Source organism: Saccopteryx leptura, chromosome 4 (assembly GCF_036850995.1).
Source record: "Saccopteryx leptura isolate mSacLep1 chromosome 4, mSacLep1_pri_phased_curated, whole genome shotgun sequence".
Lineage (NCBI taxonomy): Eukaryota > Metazoa > Chordata > Mammalia > Chiroptera > Emballonuridae > Saccopteryx > Saccopteryx leptura.
In genome coordinates this window covers 94,225,449-94,247,978 of record NC_089506.1, presented here as the reverse complement: position 1 = coordinate 94,247,978, position 22,530 = coordinate 94,225,449, and positions in this window count along the sequence as shown.

Genomic DNA, 22,530 nt, shown 5'->3' with positions numbered 1-22,530 from the left:
AACTGTTCTTTGGCTCTCTCAAGGTCTCCATTTTCTTAATCATTTTTGTCAGCATCCAAACATCCTTTTCTTAGCTGATCAGGAGGTTGCTGTACCTTTCAGTGGAAGCTTATCAGCTCACACTGACTATTTCACTAGGAGAACTGACCCTTTCAGAGCCTGAACCACTGAAAGTGATGGTGTTCTACTAATATTCTTAGCATCTCCCATCAACTTCCTGACACCACTTCTGTTATTGGAGTTAGAATTAAGATATTTCTCCTTCCTCCTGATTGTTAATTTTCCAACAGAGTTTCATATCAGCAGAACATAATATAAATTCATCACCAAATGGAGCTGAAAAATGAAGTTTACAGATTTTTCAGCTCTAGTACTACAAAATTTAGCACAAACAGAAAAGTATGGGCTTAGTTGACATGAGATAAATAAACCACACAAGGTGTGTTTGTGAAAACCAGTAGAAGACAGATAAAAAATTAAAAATGTATTTGTACATCTTACAAGTTTTTTCAGAATTTATATACTGTAAATTCTTTCCTCTCTTTTCAAATGTCCTACCATAAGCATTCCTATCTTAAGTGGTAATATCTTGCATATAGAAACCATTTTTTGACATGGGAATCAATGAAATTGTCATTGATAATTATTATTTTATATGGCATGGCATTTGAGTTCTTTATACTTTAAAATTCGTAAAACATTCAGATTAAGGTCATGACATATAGGTACTAAAGGGAACAGCCTCTGCCTTAGATAAACAGATTTCTGTAAAGCAACCCAATTTTACTAAAAATTCTTTTAGAAAATTTTCCTATTGCATATGAATAAACAACTTATAACTGCATTAGAAATTACATTAATACATTAGAGTTTAGTAGATTTTGCTTAATTCAAGGCATGAGAAAACAGTTTTCTTCCTATCCAATTTTTTCAGTATCAGATTTATTGTGATACTCTGTCTCAATATCTTTAATATGAGAAAGTTAGTAATAAAACAAAATGTTCTCTGTATCTTTATATCTGTTTCTGTTCTGCTTAATCATTTAATTTGATTTGTAGATTTAATTGTTGATAGATATGTAGGTATTACCATTTTATTTTTGATCATTTTTTTTCTTTTCTTAAAAAAGACCCTTTAACATTTCATGCAATACTCATTTTGTGGTGATGAACTCATTTAGCTTTTTTATTATTTATTTATTTATTTATTTATTTTGGTCTAGAAAGCTTTTTATTAGTCCTTCGATGCTAAATGGTAACTTTACGAAGTAGAGTAATTTTGGTTGTTTGTTGTTTTCTTGATTTTCATCACTTTAAATATTTCTTGCCAACCCTTTCTAGCTTGCAAAATTTCTTTTGGGAAATGAGCTAACAGTCTAATGGCAACTCTCTTGTAGGTAACTAAATGCTTTTCTCTTGCTGCTTTAACATTCTTTGTCTTTTTATATTGTGTATTTTTTTTGTATTTTTCTGAAGCTAGAAACGGGGAGAGACAGTCAGACAGACTCCCGCATGCGCCCGACCGGGATCCACCCGGCACGCCCACCAGGGGGCGATGCTCTGCCCATCAGGGGGTGATGCTTTGCCCCTCCGGGGCGTTGCTCTGCCTCGACCAGAGCCACTCTAGCGCCTGGGGCAGAGGCTAAGCAGCCATCCCCAGCACCCGGGCCATCTTTGCTCCAATGGAGCCTTGGCTGCGGGAGGGGAAGAGAGAGACAGAGAGGAAGGAGAGGGGGAGGGGTGGAGAAGCAGATGGGCGCCTCTCCTGTGTGCCCTGGCTGGGAATTGAACCCGGGACTTCTACACGCCAGGCTGACACTCTACCACTGAGCCAACTGGCCAGGGCTATATTGTGTATTTTAATTACAATGTTTCTTGGTGTGAACTTCTTTGGGTCTATTATTTTTGGGACACTCTTTACTTCCTAAAGTTCTATGTCTATTTCCTTCACCAGGTTAAAACAGTTTTCTGCCATTATATTTTCAAATGGGTTTTCAATTTCTTGCTCCATCTGTTTTCCTTACAGCACAACAATGGTGAGAATATTTGTACATTTGAACTTGTTTTAAAGGTTTTTTACACTGTGTAAAGCCAGTAGCCATGGCCATCATTACAGCCGCCTGGCCTGTGCAGGTTTGCATTAGATACAGACAGACGGTAATGAAACAATGGAGCCAAGAACTGGTGGGCCATTTGCTTTAATCCTAGCTTGCACCTGACGGGCAAGAAATACACACAGTGGGAAAACACATCCCTTTCCATTCAGGGCTCCCAAAGCCACTGATTTATCGAAGTTTCCTAGAATCAAAGTTTCTAGCTCACCAGCCTATTCACCTCTGTTCCCCATCTCCTTCTCTCTGCATAAACTCTGCACAGACTGGCTTCTCCTTCAGCACTCTGCCATCTTGGCTACTTCTCCTGGCCTCCTCCACGTGGCCTTTCTCTGCTCTCTTCTCTAATGCTAACCTCAGGAACCGAGAGAACAAGTTCCCTGTCTGCCCCACTTTATAGTGTAGAAATCAAAACCTTTAATCCAATATATAAACAAGGAAGTCTCTGATACAAAGTCACTTATCTGAGGCATAATGGGATTCCTCATGAGAGTGCACCACCCGGCATCATGCAATCAGTCAAGAGTGTGGGGAAAAGCTTAGTCTTAAAACTAAGCCTTAGGCTATAACGACCCTGCCTGTTTACAGCCTGTCCCCACATCCCATGCAAACTATAAGCGAGCAAACATATATCATATTTAAAAACTTATTTAACCAACATAGTGTCTTATTTTTTTGGACTCCTTGTACTTTTTGGTGTTTTGATTGAGTGTTTCTTGCTGCTTTATATTCCAAAAACACTGATTTAATTCTCAACTTTATCTATTCTACTATTCATTTCATGCAAATTATTCTTTTTTTTTTTTAGTTAGTGTATTCTTCATTTCTGATTTTTTTTTTATGGTTTCCATGTTTTTTTTATAGAGTTGAAGTTTTTACCAAGTTTATTGAGCATCTTTACAACCAGTGTTTTGAGTTTTGCATCTAGTAGATTGATTATCTCAATTTGGTTTCCATTCGGTGTTCTGTAAGGTCCAGTGGCACATCTACTGATCATCCAAGCTGGAATCCATGTGTGCCTCCTGTGTGGGCTGTGTACATCCTTTTGTTGCAATTGACCCTTGATTGTTGTTGGCACATTAATAGGAGGGATTTACCCCCAGGTCAATAAATTGGCTACGAGGACTGGCTACAAACAACCACCATTTTGGAAGGTCAGCTGTATACCACCCAACCCATAAGTAAGAACTTACTTCAGCAAGCTTCAGGTGGCCACTGAGTCTACCCGTTGAGTGTGTCTTTGGTGGAGGTGGTCGAGTGGTGCTTTGCTATGGTCTAAATCTATCCACCAGTTGTACTGGTTCTGGAGCCTGCTGGGAGGTGAAGGCCAAGGTCAGATGTCACCTGATTTCTGCCTGGACCATTTTGCATAAACTACAAAGTAATTTGCAGATGGCTGCTGCTACTTTTGCTGGGCTTGAAGGTATCCAGGCAAGGCTAAGCTATGAATCAAGGCAGGTTGCCACTGGTGCATGGCCTGGGAACACTTAGCAAGAAATATAGGCACACTTAGACCAGATACTGCTTGTCTCTGAGAGATTTTTAATAAATTTTGAAACATGAGCCAAGACAAGTTGTTTTTATGAGAAAACCACTAGAAACATATTAGGTTGGGCATGCAAGTTGTGTGAAATGTAGTCTAAGGGAATGAGCAGGGCAGGGCAAACAGTGCTACATAGGTTGATGTAGAGTCAGATATGGCCCTCACTTGCTGGCTCTGTGGGGCAGTGGTCTCAGAACTGAAACAATGACCTTTGCCAACACTTCTGTCTTGGAGAAAGCTGCCCCTCTCACTCTCATCTAGATGCCAGACAATTCAGTGGCTCCCATAAGTCCCTTGTGGTTTTTGAGCTACTGCCCCAGTGTTGGATCTCAGAGTGAGTGAGGCAGAGTGAATCTCTGTGTTATGAGCCTTTTAAGAGGAACTGCCGGGGACTCCAGCAATTCTCCATCTCCCTAAGCCATATTCCTCTAGTTTTTACAGCCAGAAGTTATGGGAATATCTCTTCCTGTCATTGGAACCCTGAGCTAGTAAGGGGATTTGACTCTTCATTCCTCAGAGGGTGCTACCTCTACTTCCAAAATATTCCTCTTAATCATTTTTTTTCTGCAAGTTTGGCACCAGGATGTGTCATCACCTCCTACCAGTCTCAATGTGGCTAATTCCTTAAATCTTTAGTTGTAAAACTTTCATTTAATTATATTTCAAGCAGCATTAAATGATGGCTGTTTGTAGTTTAGCTGTAATATTGGTGTGGTTGTGAGAGGACCAAGTACCCATGGACCACATTTACCCATGCTGCCATGTTCAACAGCCACAACCTATTTTATTTCTTTTCCTTTTTTTTTTTTTTTTTTTTTTTAAGAGAGACAGAGTCAGAGAGAGGGATAGATAGGGACAGACAGATAGGAGCGCAGAGAGATGAGAAGCATCAATTATCAGTTTTTCATTGCAACACTTTAGTTGTTCATTGATTGCTTTCTCATATGTGCCTTGACCGTGGGCCTTCAGCAGATCGAGTAACCCCTTGCTCAAGCCAGAGACCTTGGGTCTAAGCTGGTGAGCTTTGCTCAAACCAGATGAGCCCGCACTCAAGCTGGCGACCTTGGGGTCTCGAACCTGGGTCTTCCGCATCCCAGTCCAATGCTCTATCCACTGCACCACCTCCTGGTCAGGCCTATTCTATTTCTTAAAGAGATATTTATGAGTTGACTCTGGTATGCCATACAGGATAGACTCATAATAAAATAAATGATATACTAAGACTATTAATTGTTTTCTTCTACCCAAAATCTCTTGTTTCTTTAAACATTAAATAGTATCACTGACTATACCTCATCATACTGCATTGGTATAGTAGAAAAAAGTAAAAAAAAAAAAAAACAATTACAGCACAATAACTAATTACTAATGAAACTTAAAAAAAAGATTGATTATTCAATTAAAAGATGATCAACACTCTAAATTCATTTGATTTTCTAAAGCTTTATTATAACCATAAGCTTTTAAGGAGCTTTTTGTTACTTTTCTTGACAATCAACTGCTGTTTGGTTCTTTATGCAATTCCTTTTTTTTTCTATAATGAAGTATAAACACACAATACATGTTTCATATAGATGCCATAAATATATTTGAATGTAAGTATTTTTTATATTTAAAACTGACTGAATAGAATATGAAAAACCTGACATTCTAAAGAAATTATTACTAAGAGCTATAATATTCAAGAATTTAGTTATCACTATAAAAAGATAATTGCCTCAGTTCTGAAATATGGAAAAGGGTCATGATATCTCCTCTATGTCATTAGTTGCAGAGTATTAAATTAATACTCTATCAATTAAAAACAAAGTAAACCAAATAATAATCTCCTTTACTTGATAGTTATTTTAGCTTAAAAATATGAATCAAATATTATAGTTATTTTAAAATGTTTTAATAAGTTAAAACAAAAAAATAAATAATTTTTAATGATAAAAGTTCAAAAATATGATTTACTAAATACTCATCATATACATCAATATAAACTAGAATATAAATGTTTGTTAGAAACGTGGTACAAAATTTAATATGCAAGTAAATTCCACAGGTGGTCAGTGGAAAAAATATGTAGACTGCAGGTGTCAGTAATTTATATTCAGAAATTTGAAAATTTATGAGATATTTCATTGTGAAGAACAGATTGCAGGATTACCTACATGTGTAACATTGAGGAGTTAAGTCTATAATGTACACAGTTTATACTGCAAAATACAAGTTTGATATAGTTGTAGATATGCACATTCTGTTCTGTTTAAAAGAAGTTCCATGTTTTTCCTCCTACCATATAAAAAAAAATCAGTTTGCCTCCATTTACATGTTTATTTCAATACTCCTGATCTATGAATATGGCCATTCTTTTATCTTATGAACTGGTCCTAAAATCTGCCTTGTTCTTTCATGGATTAAGTAAAATCTTTCATAGTATTTTTCTATCTGCATGTTAACCATTGTAGTCGTTTTTTCTAATTATTTTCTAAAAGTTATCTTCACAATAGTCAAACTTATAGTCAGTCTCTTTTGACTAGGTTACCTTACTGTATGAAATAGGAAGTGTAGACATTCTTTTTTATTATTATTCATTTTAGAAAAGAGAGAGAGATGGAGAGAGAAAAATGAGGGGAGGAGCAGGAAGCATCAACTTCCATATGTGCCTTGACCAGGCAAACCCACAGTTTCGAACCAGCTACCTCAGTGTTTCCTGGTCGACGCTTTATCCACTGTGCCACAGCAGGTCAGGAAGAAGTGTAGACATTCTTAATGCTTTGTGATGCCCATAATGGAAGTTGTTTCATTCTTCGGTGTCATAAATAAAGAGTTAGTCATAAAATTTAGCTTCTTGTCTTCACACTTTACCCTCCCCGTATGCTGGCAAAATCAACCTAAAGTTTTTCACTAGTTATAAATAATAAATAAAAGTGTGGTCTACACTCATTAGGAATACAAGACAAAAATTTTAAGAGATGAATTTTCTTTATTTGGGAGTTCTAGGCACTTTCTGGGGAATATTGGGAGTATTAGAAGTTGGGATTGGATGTAAAATCATTAATCCCTATATTAATAACAACTGTTATCTAAACAAACCTGAAAAGGTTTTATGTTGTTTCTCCATTTACTGCTTGATAAAACTCTAAAACAATGAGTTGTTCCAGCTAATCTTATCATCTGCAAATACATCAAATTGAGTATTGAGCAATATCTTTAAAATATCTAATTATTTTTAAAAATTAAGTACTAAATAAGATAAATATAAGTTAGAGATTTGTATCATATATATCAAGCACTCACTCTATTATATAAAGTTTCTAAGTGTTGGCATTATAACCATAGACCTGTAGTAGCTCAGTGGATAAAGCATCAAACTGGAACACTGAGGTTGCTGGTTTGAAACCCTGGACTTGCCTGGTCAAGTCACATATGAGAATTGATACTTCCTGATTTGCATCCCTTCTCTCTCTCTCTCTCTCCTCTCTCTAAAATGAATAAATAATTTAATTAAAAAAGAAACAGATAAAACCACAAAAAAATAAATATACTGTAAGGTAAAATCAAGTAGTGCTAAATGTCATGAAGAACAGCATAGTATGTAAGAGAATACCTGTTTTTGTGCATAGTGCAGATAGTAAAATCAGGTGATCAAAGAAGAAGCTGATAGCATGAACTTTATATGTGAATTCAATTTAAAAGATTTGAAGATTAAATATAATTACTATTTCCTGCTTTATTAAATCACAAGGGAGAAAACATATTAAAAGTAACACATAGGACTAAAATGATTTGTTACATAATGTCGCTGAGCTAATCCAACTACCAACCTCCTGTTGATTGAAAAGGATATTTGTGTTCAGATCAAATCTGTAGAGAAATTGACTTAGAAATACTTGACATCCAGTATGCTTTATTCAGTTTTTCTAGCTCATATGAACATAGCATTTTCTCAGGTTAATAAAATAATGAAGAATTCTCTCTAGGTAGCTATTCAAGTTACTTTTGCATGTATTTCCTCAAATAAATTTTCCTGTAAATAATAAAATAATTATTTTTCTTCTAATAAAGTGTTCTTGAATCTTATCATCAAAAACAGAAAAACCCAGCATCACCTAACTAAAAAAAAAAAGAAATCAATCCACTAAGAAATATTGATTTATATACCTGAGGGATATAATTGAGGGGCATTTCATAATATTGTGCAGTGCAAAAATAAATCTATGTTGATAGACACAGTTCAGAAATTATTTATTTGTGTGTGTATGTCTGACAGTAAAAAATACTTGACTGAAGAAATTTTGTAAACCAGATTACACAAATATTATATGAAATTACAATCCTTAAAGACTATAAAAATCCCAGCATATGTGTCTCATTTTAAAAAAAAAAAGCTAAATTTTAGCCTCTATCCTTAGGTATTCTTCATCACTGCGGAGACCTTCCTTAGAGAAATGTGGTAAGGTTTAAAGATACACAGACATATAAATACCACGTTTCAGTATCTTCTGTGAGAAGGGTAAAATCCTCTTAGATGCTAAGTTTCAAAAGATGGCAAACCAGGTGCTTCATCTTCCCTTCAGCCATGATTATAATCATATACTCTATTTGTTTTCATAAATATCATAATTTTAAACTACATTTATGTTTCCATATACTCCTAGTCTTATTTGTTTATAAATGGGACTTGAGACCTGGGATATCAGAAACATGTTATTCATCACATGAATAGAGAAATACAACAATATATAGAAATATGTAGTTAGAATCTAAATATATAATTGGTGATGAAATAATAAAAAGTAAGAATTATTTACTTATATTTTTAAATTATGAGTAATATAAATAAGATATAATTTACAATACTATACTATCACAGATAAACACACATATTATGTATCTGTATCTTTTAATCATATTTTTATCTTACCTATCATAACTTTTTCTTTCCATGTTCGATATACTTTTCCCAAAATAATGGTTATATTTAAAAAATTGACAGGTTGTTGTTTACGAGAAAAATTTTATTCTTCATAAAATTGAAGGGAATATTTTGTCTTGATCTATCTCTGAACAGAGAAATCCTACTGATTTCATGATGAGCTTCAAGGGCACAGAACAAGATGAAACAAGCTGAGTGTTTGATATCTCAAGCTGCAGGCAAGATTGGGTTTATCACTGTGGTCTTTTAAAAAAACAATATTATATAGTGTTTGGATACTAAATACTATGCTTTTCCCCTCTGTTTATATGCATAGTGACATTTTTCAAGAGTAACTTGAATATTCATGATGACTTGCAATTTTTGTTGTTATATAATCCACTTTTGTAAATTGACATAAGGAAATAATATAGAAAGGAGAATAACATTTATATCTCTTGATTAAGCAATTTGATGCATTATTTATATACATTTCTTACTAGCATAAAAGTGTGTTTTTGTCCATTAACTTAAAAATCTATTAATTCAACCAACATTTCTATAAAATTCACTGTGCTCTTTATTTTGGAATAAACATGAAAGATTTAAAGGTGATTCAGACACTGTTTATTCTCTGTGCCAAAAACTGACATAAAGAAGAAAAAGACCTGGTAAATATATAAAGTAAGGCTGATCAACAGAGCTTACTACAATGATAGAATTATTCAATATCCATGCTGTGCATTGTAGTAGTAACCAGGCATGTGTAGCCTTGAGCACTTGGAATGCGACTAGTATAATTAATAAACTGATACTTAGAATTTATAACTAATTAAAAATAGCACATATGTCTAGCAGTATCATATTACACAGTGCAATTATATGATAAGATGTTTTAAATGTTATTTTATATTAAAGAATAAGCATACATTATTCATTTTTAGTTTTAAAAATAATCTTGAATTGTCACATCTTCCTCCTTTGGATTTTTCACTTTTTCAGAAGATGAGGATATTTCTGAGAATAGCATATATAAGAAAGTCAATATTTAGAAGAGTGAAACAAAAGAAATAGGTACTATGTCTGGTGTCCATACTGTTCTAAACAAAAAGGTTAAGGCAAGCTACACCAATTAAAAACTGCCTGCAGGGTACTCTTTATGTATAGGAACAAGTAAGACTTTTATGATAAATTGACATTTGAATACAGAATTCAACAAAAAGAGAAGAAAAAGCCAGGTTGATATTTGAAGAAAAATCTTTCAGGGCAGGTATAACAGTGACAGGTGTGGAGACCCTGTGACAGACACACTTTAAAGCCCCAATGATCCCCAATTCCTGATATCTACACCCTTATGTAACCTTGAGTATGGGCAGAAAGGTTGATTTGTTTTTAATCAATAGAATAATGCAAAAGTGATTAGATGTCTCTTCTCTAATTATATTGCAACAGTCTGTAATATTTTACTTGTTAGAAGAGTATCTCCGCGGTTGGCTTTGATGAAACAAGCAGCTGTCTGAAGAGGCTCACATGGCAGAAACTGAGGACTGCCTCCAGCCAGAACCGGCTAGGAAATGAGGGCAGCCTCTGGCTGACAGGAGGGAATAAAATGAAGCCCTCAGGCCAATAGGCTGCAAGGAATGAAGGTCTGCCAACAGAATTTGAGTGTTGGAATCAGATTCATCCTAGTCAAGCCTCAGATGAGATTGTCCCCACAGCTAATATGTCGATTATAGCTTTGTGGAGCACCAAAATAGATAACCCAGTTAGATCATCCCTGGAATCCTGAACTACATTTACAATATAGATAAATGTTATATTAAACTGCTATGTTTATGTTGATACTATTATGTTGAAGCAGATAACTAATACAGATATGAAGGAAGGAACATAGTTTTTATTGTCTTAAACAAAAAATGTAGTGAATGGGGTCAAAGAGGAAGGCAAAGTCATTTAGAGTGTGAACCTTTTGGAGTATCTTATTCAGAAGCTTATCATTCTGTGCATTCAGAAATAGCTGTGTGGCCCTGGCCAGATAGCTCAGTTGGAGAAAATGTCATCCTGATATACTGAGGTTGTAAGTTGGATCCTTGGGTAGGGCAGGTACAAATCAACCAATGATGGCATGAATGAATGGAACAACAAATCACCCTCTCTCTTTTCTTCTCTTTCTAAAAAATCAACCAATAAATTTTATAATAAAAAGAATATCTGTATAGATTCTAGGTGAAGAAAAATCCATTGGAACTCAGACATAATAAGCAATGAGGTCTCTTAGTTAGCTTTGGGTTAATCCATATGAAAAATGAAGATAGCTTGGTTCAGAGTGGTAGCAGTGAGCTTGCAGGGAAAGGGATTAATTCTAAATATGTTTAAAAGTGTGGAATAAAGGATTTGTTATTTCTAGTGAAAGAAAGATAAAGATTATAATAACCCTAAGATTTTTGGCTTTCCAGCTGTCTATGTCATTTTTTCTTGAACACATCTATTGGTGACTTTTTAAATGATATATTTATGCAAAATGGTATATATGATTACTTTAAATTAATTGATTCAATATTTAACTGCCTTGTTGTATTCAGAGTAACATAAATAAATGGCTTGCTACATATGAAAATAAATACAAACTGGACAGAGCTACTAAAATCTATCATTAACCTCTTATATTATTTTAAAAAGTATTTTCATACTTTTAATGGTGTTTACTAATATGAGCTGAATGGATTTAAGCCATAAATAAAAGGAATGTGAATATATCATAAAAGTTTATTACTGAGAAGAAAACAAGTGTAACAAAACATTTTTATTTGCTTATTAAAATCTCCAAATAAATGATTAAAATGAATTATATACTTGTTAAAATACCTAAATAGCTAGCTTAACTTTATATTTTAAAATAAATAAAAAAATCTAAAATGAAGTAATAACTGATCTCATGATTCATTTTTTTGTAAAGACAACCAAATACTGATTATTTAAGTAGTATTACACATATATAAACACAAAAACGTATTTTTAAAGTGTATAAACCCACAAATATATAATAGATTCATATTTTAGGGTTTATTTATATAATCTTATGTTATTTTTCTATTTTCTTCCAAATGCAAAACATGTACAATTTGTTCAATAATAGAAAATTAAATAATTAGAATAATTACATAATTAGAAAATTAGATAACCAGTTTTTACAAAATAAATAAAATCATATTTTTTAAAATTATTTATTCATGTTTGAGAAGAAAGACAGAGAGAGAGAGATGTGGAGAGGAACAGGAAGCATCAACTCCCATATGTGCCTTGACCAGGTAAGCTCAGGATTTTGAACCGGCAACCTCCGCATTCCAAGTCGACGCTTGATCCACTGGGCCACCACAGGTCAGGCTAAAATCATATTCTTCTAAGCAGACATATTTTAAACCCTCTTTCAAGGATCTTTCCAACACCATGATCTTAAAAAAAGAGATAAACTATAACATCAATTAATAATAACTGATGAATAACATATGCAGGACTTTCATCATCCAAGAGTAGTCTCTTCTATATAAATTCTGACCTGAATCACTTTGGCATAGTATTTTTTCTTCAAAAAATCCTCAGCACAATACAACAAAATAAAATATTATTTCTAAAATAATTATACACAGTGTGTCCGTAAAGTCATGGTGCACTTTTGACCAGTCACAGGAAAGCAACAAAACAAGATAGAAATGTGAAATCTGCACCAAATAAAAGGAAAACTCACCCAGTTTCATACCTATTCAGTGCAGTTTGATGTGGGCTCATGCACAGATTTTTTAGGGCTCCTTAGTTAGCTATCCTGTATAGCCTCTACAGACTCGTCACTGACTGATAGCCTTCCAGAACGGGGTTCTCCACCAAACTGCTGGTTTCCTTCATCTGCTTATCCCACCGAATAATGTTATTTCTATGTGGTGGCACTTCGTTATAAATGCACCGATATTCATGTTGTACTTTGGTCATGGATTCAAATTTAGCGAGCCACAGAACACACTGAACTTTCCTCTGTACCATCCGCATCTCGACTGGCATGGCTGTGGGCTGCTCTGCTGTATACATGGTGTTACATCATCATCTGTGCATGCGCACATGCTGCCACATCATCCTACAGAAACTGGAAGGGTTTTCCTTTTATTTGGTGCAGATTTCACATTTCTATCATCTTGTTGCTTTCCTGTGACTGGTCAAAAGTGCACCATGACTTTACGGACATGCTGTACTTTTCTGAAAAAGTTTCTAAGCAAATATTTAAAAGTGTTACTGATAGCTCTTTAGGGAGTAGCCAAGAGAATTAAGATATCTTCAGAAAGTCAGAAAGATTTATTAGTAATAGTTCAGGCACGAAATAATAGTAACATCACAGAAAGATCTACAATTAATTTTGAAATTATCTATTTATCTGACTTTTGTATTTGGTTTCAACCAGGAAAACAATTTTTCTGCAGACTCTAAGGTAAATTTAGTGACTTGTAATTGAGTTTGAATAACTGAATAATATTACCAGATTTTGCTATTCTGGAGAAGCAGGATTAATAAAATTTTCAGATTAAATATTTGTGAAAAATTTAACAATGATAATTATTATGTAGTAGTTGAATTTGATAAAAGTTCAGACAGGATACATCCTTGAAAATAGGGGAAAGAAATAAAAACTGCTGGCAAAAACCAGGAGTTACTCCCAGAAGTGCATTTTTTGGCTTGTGACAGTGTTTCAAAACAATGTACCTAGACATTTTAATGTTATATTGCAGTATAAACAGCATCACTCTAATTGTCTTATACCTGTTCCTAATCATATATTATCACTGACTGTAAATATGTTGATAGAATTTTAGTTTGCCTATCTGCTTAGAGGAATGGTTTTCAAATTGTGTTCTGTAGAGCCACGAAGAGATCCACAAAGTGATTTGAGTGAGGCTGACAAAATTTGGGAAGATGGCACTCTGCTTTTATGTGCATTTTATAATAGATTTTAAAAAATAAAAATAAACACTAACTCAAAGCACAACTTTTAATTTTTAAATAAACCCTTGATATCCCTTTTCTGTAGAGAGAAAATAGAATTTTTTTTCCTGCTAGAGGCAAATTTTACTTGAATACCAACACAGTCAGAATTAGCAGGTGTTTTATTTCCCCCATAAGGAAGTCAGATGCTCTAAATGGTATATAAATATATTTTTCTTGTTTTTTGATTTTACAGAGAAAGCAAATTGCTTTCATGTTTCCTATAATTACATAACATTTTTATAAGTAAACATGATGCACTTTTTACTATATCAGATTCATGGAATTGTGATAGAAGCTAGTATATTTCTTAAATCCTTATTAATTCTCTCTTTTCTGATTTATAAAACTTTATATTTCAAGCTAATCATGCAACAAATGGCAAAATAGAAGTCTAGGAAGGTAATATTACAAAATTCTAAAATCTAAATTTACAAATATTTTATATTCCTAGATGACACAACTTATTCAGTATATTTTAAATATTGTGTATGACAAAGGTATATTTTTCTTTAAAATGCAGACAACCAAATCTAATGCCAAGAGAAAAACAATTAGTAAATATTCATCAGAATTTTCATAGACTGCATTTAGAGGACAGACTAAAGTTATTATTTCTTCATTGCCATACTTTCAAACAACTCTTTTATTCTAATTCAAACTCTCACTTTTTTGTAACCTACAAGTGAATCACATATGAGAAGTACTTAGTTTACTGTCAAACATGTAACTGCTTGTAAATGCTGTGCTTACATTCTTTCCCTGAAGGTTTATGCTTCAAGGAGAAATAGGAATGGTGCTAATGTTCTTGAATGAGTATTTGTAATTTGTGATTTCTATTACCATCATGTACAATTACATTTAAAAATAAAAAGGAAATAGGTCTAAAAAAATACTATTATACAAATAATGGTTTGAAAATATTCCATATTGCTAGACAAATGAAATATGATATGTAATTTTCACTTGAACATTATATTTAGGAGATCTTAAAATGTAAAAAAGGACACAGCTCATTACCTTTCTAAAATTATTTTTGGAGAATATTATTTGAATTTCTGTAAAACTTTATAATGCTTTTTAAAATAACATGAAATATACTTTACAAGTAATTTTGCCTATTTCTTTTTATTCATAAAAGGCACATTCATATTTCTGATTTTGCCTAATTCACTTCCTCTACTGCAACCTCATACAACAGACTATACTAATAAGTATTATGTTTATAAGAATCTACCATCATAACATTTCTTAGACCAATGAATATATTCCTTGCTGAGATACTATGGGTAAATTGTTACTCTGATTTTCTCAGATTGTGAACTTATTTAAGATCTACTAATCTTTAATAGTCTGTAATACAAATAATTTTATGCTTGGTTTCAAGTGTACTTAAGTTTTATTAAATAAATAATAACTTTTCTGCAAAAATTATGTGTGAATTATTTAAAACTGTTTTTATACTATGTAAATCAAAGATAAGAATGATACATATTCATTAAAGAAATAAATTCACAAAATCTTGTTTTATACACTGTGTCCGTAAAGTCATGGTGCACTTTTGACCAGTCACAGGAAAGCAACAAAAGATGATAGAAATATGAAATCTGCACCAAATAAAAGGAAAACTCTCCCAGTTTCATACCTATTCCATGCAGTTCGATGTGAGCTCACACACAGAGTTTTTAGAGCTCCTTAGGTAGCTATCTCATATAGCCTCTACAGACTCATCACTGACTGATGGCCTACCAGAACGGAGTTTTCTCCACCAAACTGCTGGTTTCCTTCAACTGCTTATCCCACCGAGTAATGTTATTCCTATATGGTGGCATTTCGTTATAAATGCACCAATATTCACATTGCACTTTGGTCACGAATTCAAATTTAGCGAGCTACAGAACACACTGACTTTCCTCTGTACCGTCCACATCTTGACTGGCATGACTGTGGGCCGCTCTGCTGTATACATGGTTTTATGTCATCATCTGCGCATGTGCACATGCTATCACATCATCCTACAGAAACTGGGAGGGTTTTCTTTTTATTTGGTGCAGATTTCACATTTCTATCGTCTTTTGTTGTTTTCCCGTGACTGATCAAAAGTACACCATGACTTTACGGACACACTGTATTTTCAAAGCCTAAGTTATAATAGTTATAGTTAAAATTTCAATAGTGTTAACTAAATAAAACATTAATACTCTTTATCAATCTTTATTTTTTGCTAACAAAATTATAAGGTAAGTTTATAGGTACATTATATACATATATAGATATATGGATATTTTATGTAGTCATGTAATGATATAAAAATTAATTTTATCTTTTCAATGTATAAGTTATTACAAATTTTCAGATTTGTACTTTTCATAAAGAGAAGTAAAGATATAATATAAAGCTAAAATAAACAATGTTCAATTGTACTTTCTTAAAGCAAGTAATTACTATAGAATGCAACATTCTTAAAAGGCAGAAGTGTTATTTAATAATGACAAATATACTTTATCTAATAGCAAAAATGAAAAAGGAATTATATGTTCAGTAAAGAGACAGAAGACAGGCTATACATTTGCCACTCGGTGCTATAATGGACTGAAATTATACTTACAATAGCCATCCAAAGAAGAAAGCATATAATAGCCAACTAACACTCTTAATTCTGAAAAATACAGACACTGTGATTAACAGCTGCCTGTGAACCTCCCAATGAAGAGTGCTTAAGAAAACCATGACTCACAGGACAATAGAGCTGACATATTAGTAATTCCTGTGATGACCATTTATTAAATTGCATAAAGGAAGAACTAGGACTACAAAAATAACGCTGTCTCTTCAATCAATTTAAGGCAACTTTCAGTCTTTCTTAAAAGCATAATTTTAGCTGAATCAAACCAGGACAGTCATTTTCCAGCTGGTCAGTTAAGGATTCAGTTATAAGACTATTTTCCCAAAAGTGGCCATAATGCTCCCTGTATGAAGAAAAGAGAGCAAATCTTGCCATTTCTGTTTGATTGTTTTAAGCCTGATTTCAAGCTCCCCAAAGGAGAAAAAAAACCAAGTCTTATCAATAGTTTCATTTGTAGGTATATGTATTAGAAAACATAACTTGAAATTTGGTCACCATTACAAAGAACAACAGGATATCTCCAAAGTGAGACCCAAATTTTAATGCAAAAACAGAACATTCTTTTTGAGCAAATGCTATGGATAGAATGAATCTAGAGGTATTCGGTCAAAATGGCTATATAAGTAAATGCCATACTTATATCCTCCCACAACCTCATAAAAAATACAGCTAAACTATAGAACAACCATCATTCAGAACCTCCTGAAATCTAGTAGGAGGGGTGGGGAGACAGAACAGGCTGGTCTTACATGCATTTGGGCAGATATAAATTGGGAGGGGTAGCTCAGCTGCAGTGGTCCCCCTGAAGAGTGAAATATCCATCCCACACCAGGTCTTCCAGTGCAGAATTATAGTTCCAGGAAGAGAAGTCCACATACCTTCTGGCTGTAAAAACCAGTGGAAATATTGGCAGAGTATGACAGAGAGCTGATGGAGTCCCAAGCAGTACCTTTAAAGGGCCCAACAAGGACTCACTGGCTCTGAGCTCTATCTAGTGCTGAGGCAGTGGTTCCAAGGCACCAGGAACATATAAGGAGAAACTGAATTGTCTGGCATCAGATTGAGAGCCTGGGGAGGCAGCTTTTTGGCAGAGAAAAGTTTTGGCAGAGCTATTGTTTCTTTTCTGAGCCCTCATCAAGCAGAGCAAACAGGTGGATGCCATCTCTGAGTCTCAATCAACCTGGCTTACACTGTCCACTCCATTCTATGTTTCCCTGAGACACCAACCCACCCAACGTGCAGGCTCACCAAAGCTATTTTCAGTGGCTTTTCCATACTCATGTTTTGTCTCAGCTCATGTTTCAGACTTTTTAAAATCTGCCAAACAAACAGCATCTGGCCTCAGTAAACCTTATTTTTACCTCTTGCTCAGTGGCCTCAGGTCTAACACTGGCCACTGGCCTTGGGTCACAGTTTAACATTGTCTGGAAACCCCCAAGCCCAGCACAAGTAGCAGACTTGTAGTTTATGCCAGATGGCCCTGGGCTAACCACAGGCAGCAGCTGACCTTGGCCTATACCTCTTGGGAGACCCCAGAACCAGGGTACCTAGTAGACAACTGAAGACCACTCCAAAGCACTACCCAAACATCTCCACAGACAATACACTCAGAGGGCAAGCACAGTGGGCACCAGAGCCCTGCAGAAGAAAGTCCTCTTTTGTGGGGTGGCCCTGTAAAAATGATCCTCAATGATGGTCAGCTGTCACAGCCAATTGCAGCCAATTGATCATTTGGCAGGTAAATCCCTCCCATTGATATGCTAACAGCAAATAGCAATAAAGGCTCAACTATAACAGGAAAGTGTACACAGCCCGTACAAGGGGGCATGCCTGAATTGCCCAGCTTGGATGATTAACAAAGTTGTGCCACTAAGCCCTACAGACCATGTACTATGTAAGTTCACTACCAAATCTGGGAGAATTAACATCTCTACCTAATATATATAATATATATATATATATATATATATACACACACACACACACACACACATACACACACACACACACAAACATAAGGAAGTGTCCCAAATAATGTAAAAAAAATTCCCAAATTAAAGAATATAAAAAGAAGTTCTTTTTAGTTTAAAAAGAACTAAACTAAATGGAGACAAGCAATCTACTAGATACAGAGTCCAAAACATTGATTACAAGGATATTCAATGAACTTAATGAAAACTTCAACAGCACAAAGAAAGACATGAAAACCATAAAAAGAACCAGTAAGATATGAAGGAAACACTAACTGAAATGAAGAATAATTGACAGAGAATCAGCAGGAGAGTAGATGAAGCCAAAAATCAAATTAATATTTTGGAATATAAGGGGTCCTTGGGTTATGACACAGTTCTGTTCCTATGACAGTGATGAATCCAAATTTTGGTGTAAATATAAACACCAAACACAAACAGAACATTTGCACTCTTAATAGTCCAAAATGGCATAGGTAAGCATACTGGGGGATGCCAACTCCTTCACACATGTGTCATGTTACTGTGTATTTTTCTGCTGCATGCAAATTAGGTTGTCCACATAGTCCATAAGTACGATATTAACAGTGTAAACCAAAATACTCACATCTCAATTTTTTAAAGTTTTTATGGGAGTGAGTGTTGTAAACTTGAAACATTGTATGTTGAGACTGTTGTAACCCAAGGACCCCCTGTAAAAGGAAGCAAGAGACACCCAATCAGAACAGAAAAAAAAAAATCTAAAAAATGAGGATAGTCTAAGGAACCTCTGGGAAAACTTCAAGTTTGACAACAACATTCATATTATGGGGATGCTGGAAGAAGAAGAGAGGGAACAAAATATTTAATATCTGCTTAAAAAAATAATGACAGAAAAATTTTCTAACCTGGTGAAGGAAACATACAAGTTTAGGAAGCACGGAGTCCCAAACAAGATGAACTTAAAGAGGCCCACACCAAGACATATCACAATTAAAATGGTAAAAGTTAAAGACAAAGAAAGAATCTTAAAAGCCGCAAGAGAAAAGCAATTAGTTACTTACAAGAGAGCTCCCATAAAACTGTCAGCTGTCTCCTCAACAGAACTTTGTAGACCAGAAGAAATTGGCACAAAATATTTGAAGTGATGAAAAGCAAGGATCTACAACTAAGATTACTTTCTACAGAAAAGCTATAATTTAGAGTCGAAAAACATGTAAGCTTCCCAGACAAGAAAAGGCTAAAGTTCATCATCACTAAATCAGTGTTACAAAAAATGTTAAAGGATCTTCTTTAAGAAGAAACAAAAGTGAACATTAAAATGATAATACATACATACCTATTGTCTAAAAATGAAACAAACTGAAACTAAGCAGATTGTAAAAAAAGGAATGAATCTAGTGATTAGATGAGATAATGCTAGATATTAAATTTGTAATTATATTAACAAAAGTAAAGATAATTTTATCATTATGAGTTGAAAACAGTTCTAATTTTTTGGCTAGTCTTAAATAATTTCTTTAGGTTATAGTGTGATATATGAAAGTGCTTCCTTTAATGTAAAACACACAATGGCTAAAAAATGGAAATTATAGTACTAAAACCATATATCTGTAAGGGAAAATCTTACATTAGACTTAAACTTTTCAGCTTTTTAAAAAATTTGTGTTTTAAAACATTTCTTAAAAACTGTTTTAGGAAATAAGGGTAAAATTGATGATTTTCTCTTTATTCAAACAATATGTAATAATAAGGAAATGTTTATATTCCATATAATATTAACATAGTTTACATAATTATAGGTCAAACCCATAATATTTTGATAGGTTGTGTGTTTTTTTCTATAAAAGGAATAAACAGCATATTTATGTTGCTCAATATGTTTTGTCCTGCTTTGTTTTGTTTTAAGACAGCTCTGATGGATTGCTTCTATTTGCTCAATTTCCATCTGGTCACTAAAGTTCACCATCTTTATTTTCTCTATCAATTTGAATTCATTTCATTTCAGTTAAAAGTAAATTAATGTTAAAAAGAAAACAAAAAATCCAATATAATCTTTTATTTTAAATTATTCTGCATAATTTAACTTATATACAGACATTATACCTTCTATAAAAACTAATTAAAAATGAATCACAGGCATAAATTTAGAATGCAAACCATAAAAAAATTTGAAGAAAAATACATAGAAGAAATTTAAGTGATATTAGGTTTTGCAATGGGCCATTAGGTCCAAGACCAAAAGCATGATTCATGAAAGAAAACAACATAAGTTTTACTTTATTAATAATAAACTCTGCTACTTTGAAAGATACTTTAAGAGAAGCAAAAGATAGGCCACAGATGTGGAGAAATAATTACAGAACATTACTTTTATACAAAATATACTTAGAAGTCTTACAACTTAATAATAAAAATATACACATTCCCTCCCCCAATAAGTAAGCAAAAGATTTCAACAGATATCTCAACAATAACAAAGAGAGAAAGAGAGAGAGAGAGAGAGAGAGAGAGAGGTGACAAAAAGCATTTGAAAAGCCATGCAACATCATTTGTCATTAGTGAATTATAAATTAATATAGCCATCATACATACATATGGGTACTAAAAAGACTAAGAAAGAATGATAATATGAATTGCTGGTGAGGATGCTGAACAAGAGACATTTTTATTCACTATCATTAAGAATATATCATAAAATGGTATAGCAACTTTGGAAGACAATTTCACCATTTAATGATTTCCTACATAATTATACATACAGTCTTTATCACATGATACAAGAATCAGGTTCCTGAGTAATTATCCAACTAATTTAAAAAGTTATAAAAATACCTTCATATGAATGCTTATAGAAACTTAACTTACAACCTTCAGAAACTGAAAGAAACCAACGTACATATTTTTTTTTATTCTTAAGTTAGAAGGGAGGAAGCAGAGAGACAGACTCCTGCAAGTGCCCCAACGGAGATCCACCCAGTAAGCCCACTACAGGGCAATGCTCTGCTCATCTAGGGCCATTGCTTTTTGCTCAACAAGTGAGCTATTTTAGCACCTGAGGTGAGGCCTTGGTGCAAAGCTCAGCTCCCCCGGCCAACGTGCTCGAATTAGCCATGGTTGTGGGAAGGGAAAAGGAGGGAGGACAGTGGGGAAACAGATGGTTGCTTCTTCTACATTCCCTGACCCGGGACTTCACATACTGGGCTGACACTCTTCTGCTGAGCCAACCAGCCAGGGCCAAAAATGCGTATTTCTAATGGTTATTTTCAAGAAACAAAAGACTCAGGTAAAACTTTTAACTTTCCAAAATGGCCTAACAGAATTTTAAAAGAGTATCTGATCCAGGAAGTGGTTATCATCAAAGATAACTATACTTTAGTATGAACTAAGTGTGATTGACAGGGAGGACCCTAGTTAGGTGCATTTGATAAAAGTCTTTTCTGTGTCCTATTGTTAAAGATGACTCAGCAAACCGTTATCTGCCAAACATTTGCTTTTTCATCTTCATAAGAATTTTCTTTCTAACCTCTGAAGCCCCAAACCACAACATCCTCCCCATTTCTTCTTAGCTCACAAAAACATGTAAACTTTAACTGCCCTTTCTGTCTTTATATCTCATATTCTTAGGAAACCACCCTATGTACATACATAAAAAATTAGGTCATTTTTCCCTGTTAATCTGTTTCATGTTAATTTTATTATTAATCCAGTCAGAAAAATTTAGAAAGGAAGAAAAATTATTATTTTCCTTCCTTACAACCCCATGAAAGAAGATCAGCTCACTTACAAAAAGTAAATTGTGTATCATATCTGTTTGGGTTTTGATATATGAATGCTTATGACTTACTACACGTGCAAAGAACAAATCAAAGAATTTTATTAACCTTAATTCTAAAATCAATATGTTCAGGCTTGGCCAGGCTGTATTAGGTACAAAAGCTATCTGTTTTCTTAATCATATTAATATCTATATAATTTATACATTTCCTTTGTTTCAAAACAATCTTGCTCATTATATCAAGATTGCTATAATATCTAATAAGAAATTTCAGTACAAGTTGGGATGTAACTTAAATTTCCCCATCCAAAGGGCCCTATAAATCAAACAAATAAGTTTACTAATAGTATAAATAATTGGTACATGCTGTACCAATTAATTACAATTCTCAGAAAGGAAGACAGTAAGATTTAGAGTTCAATATACAGTTGTGTACCCTTTACAGATAGGAATAAGTTCCGTGATGTGTGTTATTTGGTTGTGGTGTGTCAATATCATGGCATACACTTACACAAACCTAGATGGCATAGCCTATTTTATACCTAAGTTATATAATATAGTCAGATATATATATATATATATATATATATATATA